Source organism: Phocoena sinus, chromosome 17 (assembly GCF_008692025.1).
Source record: "Phocoena sinus isolate mPhoSin1 chromosome 17, mPhoSin1.pri, whole genome shotgun sequence".
Classification (NCBI taxonomy): domain Eukaryota; kingdom Metazoa; phylum Chordata; class Mammalia; order Artiodactyla; family Phocoenidae; genus Phocoena; species Phocoena sinus.
The window spans coordinates 72,337,776-72,350,207 of record NC_045779.1 but is presented as its reverse complement, the minus strand read 5'-3'; the positions used below and the strand labels follow the sequence as shown (position 1 = coordinate 72,350,207).

General features: G+C 41.3%; 1 long non-coding RNA gene across 2 annotated transcripts in view; it reads left to right on the top strand.

Annotated features, from left to right (window-relative positions):
- LOC116742544 overlaps positions 1–12,432 on the top strand; it is a 78,587-nt gene that overhangs the window by 49,710 nt on the left and 16,445 nt on the right. The gene's annotated exons all lie outside the window — the stretch shown is intronic.

The following is a 12,432-nucleotide window of genomic DNA, read 5'->3' as shown; positions in this document are numbered from 1 at the left end:
TGACACAACATTAATTAAAGGATTCCTTTTTACAAAACTAATATGTGGGGGCTTCCCTGGTGGTGCAGTGGTTAAGAATCCGCCTGCCAGTGCAGGGGACACAGGTTCGAGCCCTGGTCCGGGAAGATCTTAGGATCTTAAGTAATCATCAAATAAGAAAATGGTTTTTTAAATGCTTTGTAAACTGTAAATTAGGGTAAAGTGGTACTAATGTGAACCACACTGAATTCAGGTTTCTAGTATATAAAATTTAATGATACCTTCCCTACCAGCATTGAGGGAGTTACTGGGAGAATCAAATGAGATAATAAATGTTAATAAACCTTTTATAAATGTCAAAATACTATGTAAATGAGTCTTATAAAAAGTATTACCATCACCCTGGCTGTGATGACACTCATGTGGGCTAATTATAATTGTGAAGGGAAAAAAAACCAAAACATGTTTTCTTGGTTTCCTGAGACCAGAGGTGAGCTGTCAGCTATGAATAAGGAAAAGTGATTAACATTCATCTAGCTCTGTCTTTGTAGTCCATACGAGGTTACATGAGAGATGTAAGAAGACTAAAACACAGCTCATGCCCTTCTTTTCAATTCAACATTTATTGAGCACCTACTATGTGTAGATGGGGGGGTTGCCAAGAACTTGGTATATTACTTGTCCTCATATTTGCCTGACGAGGTATTATCCTTGTTTCTCACTGAGGCCCAGAGAAAATAACTCAAAATCGAATAGATCCAGAGCTAGCATTTGAACCCATTGTTTCTGGCTTCAAAACACGTTTTGAAAAACAACCTACAAGGACTTCCCTGGTGGCGCAGTGGTTAAGAATCCACCTGCCAATGCAGGGGACACGGGTTCGAGTCCTGGTCCAGGAAGATCCCACATGCCGCTGAGCAACTAAGCCCATGCGCCGCAACTACTGAGCCTGCGCTCTAGAGCCCGTGAGCCACAACTACTGAGCCCACGTGCCGCAACTACTGAAGCCCGCGTGCATAGAGCCCATGCTCCATAACAAGAGAAGCCACCGCAATGAGAAGCCCATGCACTGCAACAAAGAGTAGCCCCTGCTTGCTACAACTAGAGAAATCCCGTGCATAGCAATGAAGACCCAATGCAGCTAAAAAATAAATTAATTAATTTAAAAAAGAGAAAAGAAAAAAAACAACCTACAAGAAAGCTAGGATCCAAAAGTTAAATGGTTTGGGGAAGGGAGACAATAGTAGAGGAGATAAGTGAAAGAAGACACTAGTGTGGGCAGGGGAGCAGTTAGGAGAGGCTTCTCGAAACAGGTAGGACTTTTAGGTAGCCCTGGAGGATAGCTGGAAACAGGAAGGTGAAGAAGAATGAACATTGTCAGCAAGGGAAAGTGGTAACTATGGTGACCACTTACTGGGTTCCCTACCTAGTTGTGCCCAACAGTGTGCGTCTTTGGGATGAGAACACGCACAAGGTGTGCTGACTCTGTGGTCAGTTGGTTCCAGGACAAGAAATAGGCGTGGGTAAATGGGGGAGTTACTGAGGCAGCAGGGAGGAATGACGGAAGATTCTTCTCATTTCCAGAAGTCAAGAACAAGGCCCAGCCTCAAGGTCAGGACAGAGCCTATGCTGCAACTCTCATAATTTTGTAAACACACATCAGAGAACCATGTAAACATTTTGTGGATGGCAACCGACTTGAGTGTTTGCTTAAGTCTGTCATTTTATTTTTTAATTTATTTTTTCTTCCAGTTTTATTGAGGTATAATTGACGTCCAGCACTGTATGAGTTTAAGATGTACAGCATAATGACTTGACTTACATATGCTGTGAAATGATAACGACAATAAGTTTAGTTAACATCCCTCATATCCTATAAATACAAAAAACAAAAAAAACCAAGCTTTTTCCTTGAGAACTTTTAGGATCTACAGTCTTAGCAACTTTCAATATACCATACAGCAGTGTTAGCTATACACTGTACATTGCATCCCCAGTACTTATTTATCTCATAAGGGAAAGTTTGTACCTTTTAAAAAATCCTATATAAAGTAGTTATTGATGTGGGGTGGACAGGGGTTGGGGTTTGGAAACACTGGGGTAGAATTCAGTAGACCTGGATACTATACCTTTTCCCTTAGCATGAGTCACTGATTATATGCATTTATTATATGAGTGTACTGAGCCTCAGTCACGTGTTCTACCTTTTGGGTCAAGAATATAAAATAACCAGTATATGAATACTTGGAAATATATGAAGTTTGACGTAGATGTTGAGTTCCATGTTCCAGCAGCACTGACATCATTCCTATTGCAAAGATGATAAGAGGGCATTTATCATAATGTGCTCTAATATGGTTTTGAAGGCTTTCCCCCCTAACTTTAAAAGGCTTATGGGGGGCTTCCCTGGTGGCGCAGTGGTTAAGAACCCACCTGCCAATGCAGGGGACACGGGTTCGAGCCCTGGTCTGGGAAGATCTCACATGCCGCCGCAGAGCAACTAAACCCGTGCACCACAACTACTGAGCCTGCGCTCTAGAGCCCGCGAGCCACAACTGCTGAGCCCACGTGCCACAACTACTGAAGCCTGTGTGCCTAGAGCCTGTGCTCTGCAACAAGAGAAGCCACCGCAGTGAGAAGCCCACGCACCGCAACAAAGACCCAGCGCAGCCTAAAATAAATAAATTTATTTTTTAAAAAGGCTTATAAAATAGGTATCTATATTTTTCATTTTGTTTGGCAACGACTTTTAAAGAGAACTAAATCATGTTCTGGCAGCCCGACTTTCCAAGTAAAAGTGGTACCTGGAGCCAAGGAAAACCTCACTTTGGACATAAGGCACTGTGAGTGTTGTAACTGCTGAATTTTTAGATTGTTAATGACCATATTAATGAAAGTATAGACGGTGAATTCCCCTTCCCTGTGTGTTCTCTGCTGGTTACCAGAGTCAGGAGGTATGTGAGTTACCAAACGAGTAGATTCCTTCACCTACAGTGTATACTGCACTGTGTTTACCTGTCTAGCAGTGCTTTGTTACATTTTAACCCATATTCTACCAGCCAGCTTTATTTTTGTTGTTTTTATTTGTTTGATTTTTCCACCAGCCAGTTTTGTCAGATTTCACTTCTTGTAGTTTGTATTGTTAAAAACAGCCCATAGGGTTTTCATGATCTAAACTTGTGTTGAGACTCATTCCTGCTGAGATTCACTGTCCTGTGGGGAATGAGAAGAAACGAGACCGTCTCTGTCACTCAAGCTTCTGCACATTGGAGGCGAAGGACCATACTTCTTGACTTAGCACAGACGCTTCATTATCTAGACCAGTGGTTTTCAAATATTTCTTATAACGGAACATATTCTTTAAAAAGAAATCTTTCACCAAAGCCCAGTGTACGGCACATGCCTGTGAGCCCACCTGCTAGGCTGCTTCCCCAGTCGTCCCTCGCAGCATGGGAAGGGCACGGCTTGACCGCCATTAGTGTAAGGCCACCTTCCTCACTCTCTGCTTTGGCCACTGGCCTCAACGAACTCTCCAATGCAGCCATTCTTAACCACGTCCACTTCTCCAGAGAGTCCTTCTGTTTTGCAGTCCTGTGCCTTTGCATATGCTGTTCTTCTACTGAGAGTGCTCCCACACCCTCCTGAATCTTTATTTTAATGGCATTTACTCATTCTTGATACGATCTTTTCCTAGAAGTCTTCCCTGATATCCTTGTCTGGGCATCCAGACCATTCACTTCATTCCTCTATCATAGAGGTTACTACACTGTAACAGTTCATTTATTTGTCCAACTCTCCCACATTTCAGGTGTGGTGTTTTTGATTTTTTGTTTTTTAATTTTTGGCCACATCCCATGGCATATGGGATCTTAGTTCCCCAACCAGGATCGAATCCGCACCCCAGTGGCCTCAGTGGAAGGCAGAGTCTTAACCACTGGACCACCTGGGAAGGCCCCCTGCAGGTGTGTTCTTTTTGAGGGCAGGAACACATTCTTATTTGATCTTCGGCCTCTTGTGTTAGCACGTGGTTGGTAAGGTAATGAATAGTGTTTACTGGATGGATGGATGGATGGGTGGGTGGGTGGACGGACAGCCAGGAGTATGGACAGGTAGAAGAAGGAATTTACCAACAGACTAAGTGAATGAAGTGTCCCAGTACCTTGAACCAAGCAGGGGGAGTAGAAGGAACTGACAAGAGAATTCTCTTCATATGGCCAGCTGCTTTGGAATTTGTGTGTAGATTAAGAGTGGACCTGACACCACTTCCCAGAATACAGTCATCACCGGGTTAGCCCTAGGGAACAGTCCAGCATGAGTCATATGCCTTCTTTCCATATCTGGTGCCGTGTATTTATAGCTAATGATGGTGGTTTGTCACTTGCTAAACAGCACAAGAAAAATGACTGCATGAAGGCCAAGCAAAAGACTAATGGAAATGGTTTTAATAATTAATTTTTAAGAGGCATGCAAATGACAGTTCAGCTGGGAAGCTATAGAAACATGTAAGCTGAAATTTCAGCTGAAGGATGCTGCTCTTTGGATAGTTCTGAGGTTAAATGGGGATAATTTGAAAGCTGGCAGGAAGAAGGCCAGTGATACATCGTTTTGCCTGCTTTTTATTTTTTTTCCTTTTACACAGCAAATCATATCCTTGAAAGGAAGAGTGTTCTACATTTGAGTTCTAGACGATGATGAGAGTCAATGAAACATGGAACGGCATGAATTGGAAGCTGTGTTACCTAATGTATATTATTATTTTATTGTATAACACAGTTTTCAAAATCACTCACATAATATTTAAGCTTCCCTCTTGTTTTAGTCTAATTGGCACATTACTTCCCCCAGATAATTATCACAGAGCAGAAAGTTCTATGGAGGTTTTCTACTGGTTTTGCCCTTCCGTATGTAATTCCATTGATGGGCATCAGTGAACACTCAATAAAAGGTTAACAATTAAATTTGTAAATGCAGCAATTCCCCTCTAGAAAAGAGAGAATGGAACTTGAATTTATTGAGCATCTACAATGTCCAAAACACTGTTAGGTACTTTTTCATAAGGTGTCTCAGGAAATCTTCACAATTACCCTAAAAGGCTATCCCCATTTTATAGATACAGAGACAGTCTCGGAGAAGTTAGGCAGCTTGGGCACTCACCCAACATGTGGCACAGATAGGGGTTGGACCAGGTCCATCTGGCTTAAATCTCCATTTTTTCCCCAATATTTTACAGCGTTCCAATGACCAGGCAGTCGGAAACCTGGTTATCAAATGTAAATATACTATAGGAAGCAAAAGAAGTGCCTTAAGATGTTCATTTCTTCTCTCTACCTCTTTCCTTTCCTTCCTTTGGAGAAGATGAGCAAACCTGCGTCCCTGGCTACCCCTCCCACCCCTCACCCCCATCACTAATCTATTCAGTGTCTAGATGGATGTTATAAAACGATGAGAATTTACATTTGAAGAGTAATTCAAGAGTTTACTAAGAATCTGTGACATCTCATTTCATCCGCATTTTTCAATGGAGAAAATTAAAATCCAAATAAGTCTGTGACTTAAAGTCACAAAGCTAATTAATAGCAGAGGACTAAATCCAGAATTCCTGATTCCAGATACTCCTTTCACTACATCCTCAAGTGAGAGCATGCATGATTTTTCTTTGAGGATGAAGAGGATTTCATTCTGCAGAGCTTCATTTGTTTCTTCTCTTAAGAAAAGCTTATCCTTCTAAGACATGAAACTTATTAGCCTCATCATATGCCTCTCTTACAAGCCTCTCCATATGCTGCCGTAATTATCTGGATGTGTAGATACTATTCTCCGTCAAAAAATGTCAAAACATTCCACACATGGGCGTAGTGGAACACATGCAAATGGTTTAAACCATCATTATTCCAAAAGATATGAGGGTGGTCCTCCGCAGAGCAGAGAGAGGAGGTTTAGATTCGAATTCCAACCACCAAAAGAGAGTGTCCAGCCCACTTTTCTCCCTGAACTTCTTATGTAACTGCTACAAAAGTCCACCAGCTAAACAAGCCCAAGTCTTTTCCAGAAGGTATCAGAATAGGAGGGGGGACTGTAGTGGTTGCATTGTCTCCCCTTCACATTTTACTCTAAGAAAATAAGGAGGAGGGCTGGCCTTGAAATGCCTTGCCCAAAATGAACAGGTGAAATGGCAGGGTGTGGAGAACACTGGATTTGGATCCAGGGGCTCGTGTTAGAGCAGTCTGCTTCTTTAAGCCTCATTTTCCATGTCTATCAAATGAGTACTCTAATGCCACACAACGGTGTCGAGCATGTTAAGTCAGATGATATATGGACAGAGGAGCTTGTGTTTGTACCCAAGAAGACTTAGGGGTAACAATTTGAAAAAGAGCTGGAAATAGCATTTATAGAAATAAGGTCAAGAAGTGTGACCTATCCATAGCAAAGAAGGGGGGTAGTGTTAATAAAGTCCAGGTGTTGGTTTAAAGATTACCATTTTTATTGGACAATATTTGTTAACCATAATGCTTTATTCAAGTCACAGCTTTTGCTATTTTATTATGATGATAAAGAAGGCAAAACAAGGTGAATCTAAAAATCTCCTTTTGGACTTTCCCAGTGGTCCAGTGGTTAGGACTACGTGCTTCCACTGTAGGGAGCACCGGTTCGATCCCTGGTCGGGGAACTAAGATCCCGCGTGCTGTGCAGCCAAAATAAATAAATGAAATAAAATCTCCTTTCATTTCTCTTTGTTACTCTCAACATCAAAGATGCATGTTTTGATGTATTATTAGAATAGAGAACAGTTCTTTATCCTTTCAAAGAATTTTAACCATTATGGGCTCTGGGAGGAGATAATAATAATAGAAGGATTTTCTCCTTCTGGTAAATGGAAAACTCAATGACTTATACCAATCTTCCCACAGAAGACAACCAAAAAATCTGGACCAAAATAATCCTTTAAGTCAAAAAAGAACTAATAATACAGTGAAGAATTTCCAGCTGAGATGAGAGCTAGGAAAAGGTACAAGCTTAGAATGGTAAACCCAGCATCCACAGCTGCGTTTTTTTTTTCTTTTTTGTCGTGCTGCGCGGCATGTGGGATCTTAGTTCCCCCAACCAGGGATGGAACCGGCACCCGCTGCAGTGGAAGCACGGTTTCCTAACCACTGGACCACCAGGGAATTCCCCACAATCGCTTTTGTCTCCAATTTGCCAAACTAGGGAGGAAGCCAAGAGTCACAGCTGCATATTCATGGCACTTTGGGGCTATGGGTACAAAGTCCATGTTTAGGACTTGCCCAGGTGGGAACCTTCCTATAAATCCCCATTTTGGTCTGGAACTCAAAAGGTTAATATCCTAGGAACTAGAGGGAACCAGAATTAAGCCACTCATCAATCTATTTAACCAGGCTTCATGTCACATGGGTCGCTGAGAACACAAAAAATCTTGAAAGTTGTAAGTACCCCAGATGTCTACAAGAAGCAAACAAAAATCCTCTTATGCATCAAATTATTTCTACAAATGAATTTGCAATTACAATGTATTGCATACAATCAGAAACACAAAACAGACCCACAGAGACTTCATTATTAGCATTATCAGACTCCAAAAAACAAGTGAACTAGGTTCTAAATAGAATTCTAGAATTCATTGGAGGGGTTTAGCAGCAGATTAGATATAGTTTAAGAGAGTTAGTGAATGAGAAGATAGATTAGAAGGAATCATACAGAATGAGGATCGGAAAGACAACCAGCTGGGAGGTGGGGGATAAACAGAAGAGAGTGAGTGTCTTAAGGAATACAGTGAGAAGACCTGCGGTGTGTTTAATTGGAGTCCCAGAGGAGAGGAGACAATAGGGAGGAGTCTAATTTGTATGATGTAATGCCTGAGAATTTTCCAGAAACGGAGAGAATCATTAGTCCACAGATTCAAGCAGACCATACACGTCAAGCAAGATAAATAAATGGAAGTCCACAATGTACTGAGATTGTAGAAAACTAAAGACAATGAGAAAAATCTTAAAAGCTGACCAAAAGAAAAAAGGGGGTGGGTGGCAGCACTTACCTTTAAAGAAGTGAGAAATAAACTTCTCAGTAGCAATAGGAGAAGCCAAAAGACAGTGATGAAATGGGCTAAAAGAACGCCAAAGTTGGAATTCCCTGGCGGTCCAGTGGTTAGGACTCTGGGCTGTCACTTCTGGGGCCTGGGTTCAATCCCTCGTAGGGGAACTAAAATCCTGCAAGCCGTGCGGGGCAGCCAAAAAAAAAAAAAAGAATTCTACACCTAACAAAAATATTTATGAAGAAGGAATAAAGACATTTTCAGATGACAAAATCACAGTTTATCACCAATAAACCTGCACAAAAGAAATTCTAGTGATGATCTTCAAGTTGATCGAAGTTTAGTGATGCAGGAATGATTGAAGACCAAAGAAAGTGGTAAACGTCTTGTGGAGTTAAAAATATGTAGAACTAAAATCCACTGCAATGCTAGCATACAAACCACAAAGCAGGTAAATGAAGTTCAAGTGTACTAAAGTCCTCACATCATCTGAGAAGAGAGTAAAGGTATTACTTCACGCTAGACTCTGATATGTCAGCAATGCATGTTTTGCCTTATGGGACCACTAAAAAGATAAAAATGTATTACTTTCAACTAATAGTCCAAAATAGAATGATTGAAAAAGACAAAAATCCAGGGGGTGGTGGGACATAGGCAAGGCAGACAGGAAACACATTTCATAAGAGTGGATTTAAATCAAAATATATCTTTAAGATCAAATGTAAATGGAATAAATGCTCCAATTAAAAGATAAGAATTGTGAAACTAAATTTTTAAAAGTCCAACATATGAATACCAATAGATTGAAATAATGGAATTAAGTTATTCCATGGTGGGTATTATCACATAAACTAGAATTTAAGGCAAAAAGCATTACTAAGAAGGTCACTTTATAATGATAAAGACACCAAATTACCAGCGAAATATTCTAATTCTAGATTCTACTTATAATATGACTTCAAAACACATGAAGCAAACATTGATACATCTACAAGGAGAAATACATAAATCCACAATCATAGTGAGAAATTTTAACACATAAACTCCCAGGGGCAACACTTACCTACTAGGGGATGAGAACCAGTAGAAAAATATTCACCACATCACCCTCAAGTGGCTGATTCTACATGAATCCTCAGATGGTCCCCAGAAATATAAAGCTGATCAGCAGTGATCAGCTCAATAAAACACCCTTGAATTGGATTGTCCTCCTTCCTTGTTTTACTCTTCCCAGACCCCATTCTTTTTTCTTGGAATCATATTCCAAAATAAACTCATACATGCAAGTACTTCTCTGAACCTTGCTACTTTGGGAACCCAGGCTAAGGCACTTGGTACCGCAAGCAGCTCTACAAACAGACATTCCAGATGGAGTCTAGTATCGGACCAATTGGATAGTGATAAGTATCCCATTAATGTTGGTAAGTGGGGTGATCTTAACCCCCGGCATGCAGCAGTATCACAGTTACTGAGATTTTCACCAGCAGTGAATTGGAATGATGAAGGAAGATGAAGCAGTGATTTATGTAGTCGCAGTTCATAAAAAAAAATATGGTCAATGTTAATTATAAGGAATGTAGAACTGGCTGACTTTGGTTGCTGGTCTTTAGAAGTCTTGTTAAGGGAAAAGAAAATGTCAGACTTGGTTAGCCAACCATCAACCTCAAGGAGTGCTGTAAAACTGGGAATGCTGGGAGTACAGCACGGTTACCAAGGAGAACAAACACAGCCTTAACAGTCTCTGATATCAGTGTCAGGGCCCAGAAAAGGAAACGGTAGACCTTAAGACATGGGATAGGGATATTTGAATGGACAAACCTGAGGACCTTGAGCCCCAGAAGCAGTGCCCTCCCTCTTCCTAAAGGACAGTGGGGTTTTCTGGGGGGCAGGGGGTTGTTTGTTTTCTGTTTTTTAATTTTTTGGCCTTGCCAAGTGGCATGCAGGATCTTAGTTCCGCAACCAGGGATCGAACCCACGCCCCCTGCAGTGGAAGTGTAGCGTCTTAACCGCTGGACGGCCAGGGAGGTCCTGACAGTGGTCTCTCTTGCCTGCAGACACTGCAGAGGCGCCACCAGCAACAGGAACCTCACAAGATGATGTTTGTCCTCAGATTTGTCTCTACCTCCCTTATTTCCTCCAGATCAGCCGTCAGGTCAAGCACAGCCCAAGCGGGGCAATCCAACTCCTTCTCTAGGAAGAAATACTGTATACACCCAGAGAATTGCAAGCTTTGAGTAATATGCACTAGTGTGAACCAGGAGACCTCATGAATCAAGAGACCTCATGTTGGAGGGGCTCTTAACGAACTGCTGAGCAGTAGGACCTCTTTGTAGTTCAGTTTCTTCATCTGTCAAATCTGATTAATAGAGCCTGTCCAACCTACTTTATATGGTTATCAGAGTAAATGAAGAAATTAATATTTATAGTGAACTCCGCTAGCCACTGTATTAGGCACTTCACATAAATTATTTAATTAGGATAAGATTGGATAAGTGTAAACACTTTTAAAATTAGTAATCTTGTTTAGAACACTTGTAAATGTGTTATTTTAATAGCGTGCCCTAAGAGAAACTCGGTTCTAAGACTTGTGAAACCGTGATGGGTAATAGTTAAGAAGAAAAGGAAGCTAACATTTCAAAATTACAAATATATTAGAATATGGCTTTGAGTAAGTTGTTATTTTGTTTGGGGGAAGGTGGACCACCCAAAGAGTGTTTTAAGGACAGTTCTATTCATTGATCTTGGGAAAAGCAGGGCAGGAAGAATTTTAATGCAGAAGCTCTGGATAAGCAGTTCAGGGTCCAGTGGAGCAATGTAAATTCCTGTGTGATACACTGTGGTGTCATGGCTAAAGGCACAGCCACCGAAACCAGACTGCCTGGGTTTGAATCTCAGCTCTGGTGCTTAACCCACTGGGGGATGTGCTTTAGTTCTTTCATCTGCAGAATGGTGGTATCTATTGAGTAGCATTATTGGAAGATTAAATGCCTTAACTTACCAAAGGAATGATGGCAATTACTATAGAAGCACCAGAAAGCCTGCTTGCTCTGGTGGAATCATATATGTAGTACACAGTGTCTAGAATAGAGGATACGCTTAAGGTATAGATAAATGGGATAAATGAATGCCCAGGTATGGGGGTATACGTGAAACACAACTGGCTGTGCATTGGAAACAGTTGAGGCTTAGTAGTAGGTACACAGAGATTTCTTATACTATATTCTGTATTTTGGTGTACCCTTGAAATTTTTCTTACTAAAAATAATTTTAAAAAAATATATCAGCCTAGGAAATCCAGTCGTTTCATATCTGTATGCCCTCACTTCAGTTCATCTTTGTACTTAACCATTTAGCGGTCTGGGAGGTTGAGAACTGATGAAATGATAAAAAAAAGTGATGTTCACCTCATACTCATATTTCAGAGAATTTGATGCTTAAAAGTGTTGAGCTGAGTCACGTTAGAAATAGTTGCTCAACTTTCTGCTCTCAAGCTGTGGTTGACAGCTTGTTCTCCTCTCAAAGTCCTTTCTTTCCTTTTTCTTGGGCCTAGAGCACCCCAGGTCTCCCCTGTCGCCAGGTACGGCATATAATCAATGGAATGGAAGCAGAAAGGGTGTGTGCACATCCCTATGGCCTGAACACAGGCATGCCTGCAGCCCTTCTTCAACAAATAAGGCAACTCTCAGGAATGCCAGAACAGCAAGATGGAAGGAACCTATATCTCAGAATGACCTCGCAGAGCAGTTATCCTGCCAACGGGGTTGGCCAGACTATTACTGGAGAGAGAAATTTCCATTTTCTCGAAGCTACTGTATCTTTTTTTATAACAATCTAGCCTTCACTCTAATCAATACACAAGATGAAGAGTTTGAGTCCCAGATAGGGGAAATTTCTTCTTGTTCAAGGTCACACAGTAAGGAAGCAGCAGAGTCAGAAATCTAACCAGTGCCTACGAATATTCATTGCGTTGTACGTCTTCCCTTGCTTAATTGATAAATACGTAGTCTAATCTCTGCCAGAGTAAACCTCACTCAAGCTAGATGTTTCTATACTCGTTTCTTTGGTACAGGGCCCAAGTTACCATTTCCTTGGCCAAAGAGACCCAATACTGTCCTGAGGTTCAGTTTATACTATGAAATTAGTTATTCTATGCTATGGTCTGAATATTTGTGCTCTCCTCCCCAAATTCTTATGTTGCAATTCTAACCCCCAAGGTAATGGTGGCAGGAAGTGGGGCTTTTGTGAGGTGATTAGGTTACGAGAGCAGAGCCCTCATAAATGGGATTGGTACCCTTATAAAAGAGACCAGGGAGCTTGCTTGTCCCTTCCACCACGTGAAGACACAGAGAGAAGTCGGCAATCTGCCACCAGGAAGAGGGCCTTCACCAGAACCCAACTATGCCGGT